This window comes from Mustela nigripes, chromosome 7 (genome assembly GCF_022355385.1).
Source record: "Mustela nigripes isolate SB6536 chromosome 7, MUSNIG.SB6536, whole genome shotgun sequence".
In the NCBI taxonomy this organism is placed as follows: domain Eukaryota; kingdom Metazoa; phylum Chordata; class Mammalia; order Carnivora; family Mustelidae; genus Mustela; species Mustela nigripes.
This window is the reverse complement of record NC_081563.1, coordinates 17,224,887-17,234,752: the sequence shown is the minus strand read 5'-3', so window position 1 is coordinate 17,234,752 and position 9,866 is coordinate 17,224,887. Positions and strand designations below refer to the sequence as shown.

General features: G+C 45.2%; 1 pseudogene; it reads left to right on the top strand.

Moving 5' to 3' along the window:
• Positions 1–8,301: 8,301 nt before the first annotated feature.
• On the top strand, positions 8,302–8,997 carry LOC132022298 (thioredoxin-like protein 1; annotated as a pseudogene).
• The last annotated feature ends 869 nt before the right edge of the window (positions 8,998–9,866 follow it).

Sequence of the window (9,866 nt, the reverse complement as noted above, 5' to 3'; positions counted from 1 at the left end):
GCGAGAACAGCAAGGTATCAAGACGGCACCGAGATGGGGGAGGGGTCTGACGGGTCTGAGCAGTTAGCTAAGCGTAGAGCAAATGTTGATTGAGGTGGTGAGGGCTTTTTGGGATTTGATTTTATGTACACTCTCTTCTGCAAGGCTCTTTCTGTAAGCAGCAGGCCTATAATTTGGGTATATTGTGGGCTGATAAACAGAAGTACCTGAGATGTGGTCCCAGAGTCCACGTAGCTGTTTACGTATGGGTAGGGGTCAATGGAGAAGGTTCTTATGTTTTCCAGTGAATTAGAATATTTTTCCAGAGGGGATTAAAGTCACCACCATGAGTGTGGTCTCCTCGCCTCTCCTTTGCCGCTTTTGCCGGAGCACGAGAGTGCAGGACAGCCAGGTGAAAAGGAAAGCGGGAAAGTGTTAGGGTCATTACATTCTCTAAATTGGCCAGTGAGGAAAAGAGTCTGCTCATGGCTAAGGTGGGAGAAGGCTGGGGACAAGCTGCCAGAAAAGCCTCCGGATGTCAATCTGGTTTGCAATTTGGAAGCTCTCCTTGGGGGCTGTTTTTGAAATAAAGATTTAGGATAAATTAAAAGGAAGTTCTCTGATGAACTCAGAATGTAAAAACCAGGTTAAACAATGAATAAAAAACAGTCTGAATTAGTGAGAAGGGTACCAAGCACATCTTGTCATTTTATTTATTTAAACATGGTGCTCTTTAGGAATATTTACTGAAGCTTTTCAGGTTTAAAGAATGCTATTTAAAAAGTGGCATTTTTATGAAGAATTTTTGAGCAGATGCAAAGGTAGACAGTTTTTTTTAGGGAACCCTCCTGTACCCATCACCCAGTTCCCATGGCAATTTACCCCAAACCCTACCTGCTCCATCCATACCCTGACCACATTCTGGACACCCCCCCCCATATTGTTTTGGAGGAAATCTTATAAATCACATCATTTCCTCAATAAATATTTCAGTGTGTTTCTCTAAAAGACAAAGCATTGCTCCTTTAATAAACAAGATAAACCTTTTGCTCATCCATCTAAGCCTGGGGGCGGGAGGAGGCGAACTGTGTGACAGGTGAGGTCATACTTAGGTGATCTTGGTTCCCCTTGAGGGATCCAGAGCCCGCTGGCCTCCTGAATTCCCAGCCTAGATACTTAAACTGGGAACAGAGCGGGAAACGACACAGTGTGTAATAGCCCCACGACTGCTGGGGTCACTCCTCGGTGTGCCCAGGACGTGCTCTTGTCGTCTTGTCGTGTTCTCGGCCAGGCTGCATTAGCTGGCTCATTGAGCCCCAAGCCGACTGAGGTTACTAAGTGCAGGGGAGGGAAGGAGAAACGAGGGGGTTTCGTGTGGTCAAGGGAAGAGAGAGGGGTGTCACTGAAGAGAGGCTGTTATTGTCTGAATCAGGGCAGGATGGGCACATTAGAAGTGGAATGAGACGCAGTCAGCGCCATCAGGCTGGGGCGCGTCCCTGTTCCAGGAAGCAGACACGGGTGACGGAGCCCGGCTGCAGCTTTGTTCTCGAGCTGGAGGGCACCCTGGGTGTGAGGATTAGACTTGTGCGTCAGCTTCACTGGCCTCAGGGATGCCCATTTAGGCGGCCGCACTTTGTTTCTGGGATGTGAGAGAGTGTTTCTGGAAGAGCTTCTCATTTGACTCATTAGACTGAGTAAGGCTGATCCAGTGAGGGTGGGGCATCATCGAATCCGTTGGGGGCCTCCATGGAACAAAAAAACTGAAGAAAGGACTGCTTTCTCTCGAGCTGAGATATCCACTTCCTCCTGCCGTCGGACATCAGAGCTCCTGATTCTTTCAGCCTTTTGACTCGTAGACCAACTTTAACACAACCTTTCTTGTCTGTCCAGTTTGCAGACGGCAGGCTGTGGCCCTTCTCGGCCTCCATAGCCATATGATCCAGTTCCTATGACAAATCTCCTCTCCCAGAGCTCTCTCCACATCCTGTTGGTTCTTTTTCTCTGGAAAACCATTACTAATGCACTGAGTCCTGATCCTTGCTTTCCCTCTCACTCTGACCCTGGGGTCCAAGGTCAGCCTTACAGGGGGGAAGAGTCAGGGGTATGTCAGTCTTCAGGCTTGTCTTCCTGAGCTGGTGTGGACTTCATTAACAAGTGTTTATTCATGCTCGCTTTCTTTCTTTCTTTCTTTCTTTCTTCTTTCCTTCTCTCTCTTTCTTTCTTTCTTTCTTTTTTTTTTTTTTTTTTTTTTTTTTTTGCAGCATACACTCACAATAAGACTGTGCATTAACTGTTTTCATTCTCGTTTTCACAGTGAGTGTGCTGATGTAGCAGCAGGCTAGGAGGAGAGCGTGGCTGCACAATCTAGAGACAAGCCGTTAAAGCTGCCTCTTGCAAGTGTAATAATTTCAGAAATGTGATTCCTGATCTCCAACTATGAATCTCTTTCTGATCGGGTCATCAGGCAGCCCTGTTCTAGACTAAACTGCTTCATGGCTTCTAGGTGGGGCTAGCTTCACCATGAATCCAGGCCTGGAAAAAGTGGGTGTCATACTGCTAGTTATGAGATTTAGGTATCAGCTGGATAGAAACGACACAAGGGCCTCTGTAGATGTTTTCTGGGTGACTTGGGACCTTACCCAGGAATGAGAAACACCACCATTTATTCCCGAGATCTATAGGAAATTAGCCATCAGAAAGTTCTCCAAGCCACAAAAGAAGAAAAAGCACAGAAGTTGAAGATGTACATTTGAACCCCAGATCTACCACTGGTTAACTTGAGGACTCTGAATTTCTCACCTGTGGAAAGGGACAACAGCAGTAATATTTTTGAGGCTGTCAACATAAGTCAAATTACATGTTATCTTTAATTTGATTACATGTTTTATTGCCAATGCTGTTGTCATTGTTATTTAAAAAGTAATCAGATTTGTATGTTGGTGACAGTGGTTTGCATCTCTCAGTGGCATGATGATGCTATATTCAGTAGTTTAAAATAAAAAAAGAATATTCCACTCCTGCTGTTCCTTGGCTGGTGTAATTTTAATGAAGACTACCACCCTTTTCTCCCTCCCTTTCTTAAAAAAAAAAAAATATATATATATATATATAAAATATATTTATTTATATTTATATTTATATTTATATTTATATTGCATCTCTTGATAGTGGTAGCAATGCCAAATGCTACATTCATTCTCATTTTGATTTCCTGGCCCCAACCCAGTTCTTCCTGAGTGGGCTGATTGCAGGGCTTTTTTCCCTTGCTTTTCTTTTCCTTGAGGACTCAGAATATTCACAAGGCACAACATTTTCCTTTAAAAAGACTTCCCCTAAAATCCAACTGTTAATAGATCTTCAGTCTCTCCTGGAAGATGTGGACCCAAATAGCAGACACAACTGAAAAACCACACAGTCATGCAGTGGCCTTTGAGCTTATACCTGCTTCTCCCCTCTACTCTTTCTGTTGGCCTTGGGTTAGTAGCATGTATTTAGAAAGTCACATAGCACTGCTCAGTAGTATTTGACATTATTGTTCTATATTTTCCTTCCAGCTTGGTGATGGATTAGAAGCTCACTTATGAAAGTCTCAACTATTTTATAGTAAATAAGGATCCTTGCAAATAGGGTTTATTTATTTGTCTATTCAACAGCAATTTGTTGAATGTCTACAATGTACTGAGTCCTTTGCTAGGCATTGTAAAGAGTAGGAAGGTGAGAAATTCAGGTTTTTGGCTCCTAGGAGCTTATATCAAGGACACAGATAGGAAAACAAATAGAGAGGTAAATGGTGGCTTTTGTCTGGAAGGATGGAGACAGCTTCCTGACGTGGCTCACCTTTCACTGTTCCATGTCCTGCATGGACAATGCTTTCATGCCTGTGCCTCTGCCAGCTCCCCACACCTCACTTCTGAGTCTGCTGGCCTAGCATACAGCTCACGTGAAGGTGGGCATGGCCGCTCCATCTTTTGATGTTATACTGCTCATTTGCACTTTCTCCAGCAAAGGAGTTGTGTTTTATGTCCTTCGAATGTCTATCCTGAGGGATTCCAAAGTATTTCCAGAGATCGAAGGTGGAATGTTACCCAACTGAACCCATCTTGCCTCCCCCATCCTCTTCCCCTGTCTTCTCTCAGCTGACCAGCTTGTATGATCCAGGGCTGTATGATCCCACTGGTGCTGGAACTTGACAGAAGATGTGTGAGACCTGGACCCAATGGGCCATTATACTCAAGCTCTCACAACTCATCTCTGTGCTTGGCCAAGCTGAGCCACCCTGGAAGTAGGGCAGGGGTGAAAGAGGGGAGGCCCTCAGAGATGATAGTGTTCCTGGGGGGAACCAGAAATTACCAGAACAAACTGTTATGTGTTCATCCCTGTGCTAGGTCTTGCTGGAATCTTCAGATGGGTTGTGGCCTTCCAGGAGCCCTAGTTGTACAGATCTCTTATATGAGTGTATGGTTGAGCAGGACAAATTAGCCATCCCCTGGCCATATGTGCTCAGAGCCTGAAGAGGATCCGAGGTTGGCAGGGCTACAGGTGCTCAGAGGGCAGAGACTTTCTAGTCGTCAATAGTCAGAGAACTTCCTGGAAAGAGGTGGGGCAGGAAGGTGGAACTGGGGGGTCAAAGCTTCTGAGGGATTTTGAGGAGGCAGAGGGGGGTTTTATGATGCCACTTTTGCATCCCTGGAATTCCAAAGGTTTAGAGGTGGTGTTTTATAATATTAATTGATAATTAGTTTTGGGTTGAACCTAAGACTGGAGTGGATTCTAAAAAAATCCCTTTTCATTTTAGTGCTTAATTTTCTCACTGTATCCCTTTCTTTTCCCTAGACAGAGATGCTGGACTCTCCCTATGTCTAGATTTCCTTTTTAAAAAAATTCGATAGATGATCTTTTTAAATGACTTCCCATAGCAGACAATTTATCTAGCCAAGTGTTGGACAGATTATATTCTGAACAGATGCTTGAAACAGTCACCCTTGTGCGAATGATTCTGCACCTAGAGCTCAGTCTGTATCTCTTTCTGGTCTCCAGATCCGTATGTCCAATTGTTGGTTGGGTTTCCTCCTGGATATCCCGTAGGCACCTCAAAGTTAACATTTCTAAAACTTTTCGTTACATGGGTCATCCTCCCTCCCCCAACACCCATTTAGCCTAGTCCTCCTTCCTCAAAACCACCATGGCCAAAGCACTAGTCCTCTCTTCGCCTTCCTCACCCGCTCCCTGGAGTTGCGGGCCGACGTTCCATACTTGTGGCTACTACATCACTCTCGCTCCTCACCTCGCTCCTCACCATCGCTGCAACTTTGCCGACACCCCTCAGCCTGTGGCTTAGACTACACAGTGGAACGGAGTTGGTATGCTTGCCCTGAAATAAAAATCTTTCCCATCAGTCCCTTGCTTAATCCCCCCCCCCCGCCCCCGCCCCGTGGGTTTGACTCCAGGACGGAAACAAAACCTGTGAGTGGGGCTCACAAAGCTCTTGTCTTCTTGTCCCCGTCCTCTTATCCAGGTCGCTTCGTCATTCTCCCAGCAGACTCCTTATGCTCTTCAGCATGCCCACGTTTGTGTCTGTCTTTGCCCAGGCCCCTAAATCTGCTTGACGTACTCCCTTCCCTCATAGCTGCATCAGGAAAACTCGGCGCGTGGGACCTGACATCGCGTGTTTGCTGAAGCCTTCTCTGACTGCTCCGGCAAGCTTCACCTCCTCATATGGGTTTCTGTGCCACCTTGGCTTACCACATCTTTATAATTATATTTAAATTTGTGTAATGATGATCTGTCAGACTAAGAGGGAGAGGATTACTGTCTTATCCGTCACGGACACTTCATTGCCTGGCTGAATGCTCTGTGTTTGTTAATGGTTAAACTAGAAAGGATCTGAGATCTTACAGAGTCTCTCCTAGTTTAATTCCTCTTAAATTCATTTATTTACTCATTCATTCATTCGCTCTCTGTGCAAACATTTGCTGAGTACCTACTATGTGGGAACACCCCCTGTTTCTCCAGGCAACAAAGCCTTGATTAAACAGACATGAAAGAGAAGCAGCTGCCAGTCCTTCCTCCAGGAAGCTCTGCTCCACAGGCCTTCACTTAAGAATCCTGGAGCTTCAATTTCCTTTCGTCAGCTTTTTCCTTAATGGCCAAACTCATGGTGGCAGTGACAATGGATTCTGCATTAGTATTAAAAATTTATTCAATAAATAATGGATTAGAACCTCTGTTTAATAATTATTAATGCACTGCAATTTCAGTTGCCCAAATCGCAAGATGTTTTAAACATAACTAATTGAAAACACAATTAACAGCAACTTGCCGAAATAAATCTGGAAGGCAAAACACCCTTGAAAGGCTCAGACTATAAGAGCGAAAATTCAGAAGCAGCCCCCTGCCCACAGTGCCCCAAGATGCAGGATTCATGCTGGGCTCTGCGGAGGCTCTGGGAAGGGTGGCGGCGCCTGGCAGAGTTTGAGATGTGAAGGTTGGTTTGACGGCAGCGTCTCTGCAGCTCCCGAAACTTTAGGTGACCACTTCATTATACCCGTGGGCATTTGGGGTTTGCCTGAGCAGTATGCTATGCCCAGACACTTGTGTCACATGGGCCATTAGAGGCTGATTCAGTGACCTCATTATGTGCAAATTCAGCAAAGCACAGGCCAGCTGCTGGGGTCTGGAGTGCCTGTGGCCTTGAGTCCAGTAGACCTGTCGCCGAGGAACCCGGATCCCCAGCCTCTGACCCAGTTCTCCCCGACCAGTCCCCCAGCCCTGGTGCCTCCCATGTTCTTTCTGGGGCTGGTTCTTCTTACCTGACTCAGCAGAAACAGTGGAGCTGGGTCTTTGGATCAGAGGCCTAACCGGAGGGCCCCTCTGACTTTGTTGCTTCAGCAGCAGTCAGCCCAGGGCAAAAATATATATATATATATATTAAGGGACTTATAGGATGAGCCTGGGACTGGTGATTGGATTCTAGGATTCCAGAACAACATGGGGGAAGGCACTGGGTTTAGCATGGATTTTTTTGTTTTGTTTTCCCAACTTTTCATGTTTTTACAACTATTGCTACTCTACTCTATCCCATGGAGGGGATAGAGTATTCACTCTCCTTTGTATACACCTTAGGACTTGGGTGTACTGGCCTCCTATTTTCCATCAGTCCTTCATAGGATTCTTTTATTTATTATTATTTTTTAAGATTTTATTTATTTATTTGAGAGAGAGACAGTGAGAGAGAGCATGAGCAAGGAGAAGGTCAGAGGGAGAAGCAGACTCCCCATGGAGCTGAGAGCCCGATGCGGGACTTGATCCCGGGACTCCAGGATCATGACCTGAGCCGAAGGCAGTCGTCCAACCAACTGAGCCACCCAGGGGTCCCCATAGGATTCTTTTGATGAGTATTCAGTGAGACATAATAGGGGAGTTAGTCAACAACAGGGTTGGCCAGTGGCAGGCACTCGGCACATGGTAATTTCCTTCCAATCCCAGCAATGCCCACTGCTCCTGTATGGTTAATTTATCCCCAGGATTCTGAGCACTGGTGTAGGCATGCTTTCAACAGAATAATATGGATATTGGACACATGGATGTTATTCCTAGCAAACAGGAGGTGACTAAAGAGAATGCTGTCCATTCTCAGGGGGTTAGTCTGGATGGCAGCTTGGCTGGACTTTGAGTTATGGCTAACAGGACAGTGAGTGATGTGCAATAGAATGGTGACATATTGCAAAGTACCTGAAGAGCCAGGACAATGAATTTGACTTTCATCTTCAGGGGGGGCACTGAAGGATTTTTAAGTCAGAAAGCAGCATAGATTTTAGCTTAATCTATGTACTCAAGAGGCATGATTCTTAAACATTGGTATGCATCATGAAGGCAGATTCAAACTATAGTTCCTGGATCCCACCTCCAGAGTTTCTGATTCAGTGGTTCTGGGATGGAGTCTGAAAATTTGCATTTTTATCAGGTTTCCAGGTGATATTGATGCCACTGGTCCAGGGACTATGCTTTGAAAAGCACGTGTGTGGAGGATGGGCCAGAGGTGGGTAGGCCTGCAGGCACCGAGCTGTTTAGGAGTCTGGTACAATGAGCTGTAAGATGATGTGAGTCTGATTTAAAGCAGGAGCTGAGGCTCTAGAAAGAAAGAGAGAGCACAGAAGAGAAGAGTCAGCAAGATTTCCTGGCCCAGTGGGATGAATGGGAAAGGCTGGCGAACCTTCCAAGGGTTTTCTAACTGGGAGCCTGAAAGAATGATGGTGCTTCGCAGGGAAAGACCACAGAGTAGAGGGTCAGGATGGAGGGCAGGCATTTGGTGCATAGTTCGAAATGGTCCCGGGTACAGGTGCAACCAGAAGCTTGAGGACCTGCAGTGGCTTCCTACCTGGGGCCTTGTGTGTGTCAGTGGCTGCAATAGCTACATTTTTGTTTTTTCTAAACAAAGTGAAAATGAATCAATATCAAGGAGCAGATGCTGTTGGACTAAAAGAAAAAAATGAAGCAGCACTTAGAAAATGACCCTGGGAACAATGAGGACACAGGTATGCCAAAAGGCTATATGGATTTAATGCCTTTTCTTAACAAAGCTGTCTGTGAATGTCTTAATGAAAGTGATGAGCATGGATCTGACAACTCTTTACGAAAAGATATGACCTTCTTGGAATCTGATTGTGATGAGCAGCTGCTTATTACTGTGTCATTTAATCAACCGGTTATGCTTTATTCAATGAGATTTCAAGGGCCAGATAATGGTCAGGGTCCTAAGTATGTAAACATTTTTATCAGTCTATCCTGTGGATTTTGGAGAAACAGAAAGAAGTGGACCAGCTCAAGCTCTGGAACTAACAGAAGATGATATTGAAGAAGATGGCATTGTCCCACTTTGTTATGTTAAGTTTCAGAATGTTAACAGTACAACTGTTATTTATTCAGTCCAATCAAGGTGAAGAAGAAACAAGGAGAATTTCATACTTCACTTTTATTGGTACTCTAGTCCAGGCAATAAATATGGATGACTTCAAATGAGTAGTTGGCAAAAAAGGGAAAAGCCAGTAAGGTACAGAAGACACTGGAAGACCATATTGTAGTCAGATCCATAGCTCCTGGATAATTGCTTGATTCTTGCCAGAAACTGTCAATGTCCCATTCATTGCCATTACCAATAAATTGTTGCTTTTGTTCAGATGGTAAAAATAATAATAATAATAATAATTCAAGAGCGGACCACAGGGCTAAAGCGAGTCCAGGAGGGGAGGACGTGGAGCCCTGGAGCACAAAATTTAAGGAGGGATCACTCAGGGTTGTGCAAGCTTTTCCTGACCCCAAATCTGAGCCCCAATTAAAATTTATGCCTCAGCTATCTCAGTGGACTTGCTTTAACCCCCCTTTGGTGAAGCTGTTGCTGTTGCTTCAAGCTCTTGCTTCAAGAGCTTTCAGGTCCCCTGAAAGGGACCTCGTGGGGTCAGCAAGTGGAAGGGAGGGCTGTGGACCCCACTGTATATTGAATCCCATAGGTCCATATTGGAAGAAGGTCATGTGCCTCAGTCGTCTTATTATCGGAGGTACCTGTACTCGTACACCTCTTCATGACTTGTACGGATCCAGATTTTGTGTCCACAGGACCGTTGAATAGAACTGGTGACAGGGGCCACAGATAACTGGAAAGCCTTACAAATCTACAGCACCTTTTGCGGATGATGTGGAGGCAATTCTAAGGCGGTTGCAATGCCTGGTATTCCCTCACTGACTGAGCTTGTGCACAGAGCCAGCTGTTCTGTGAAAGGGCAAAGATAGAGCCTTGGAACATCTTTCTTGAGCATACTTTTAAATATACTTTGTTGTTGTTGTCTGTTTGTTTTTGTTTCTGTTTTGTTTTAAGGACTTAATCTATGGAG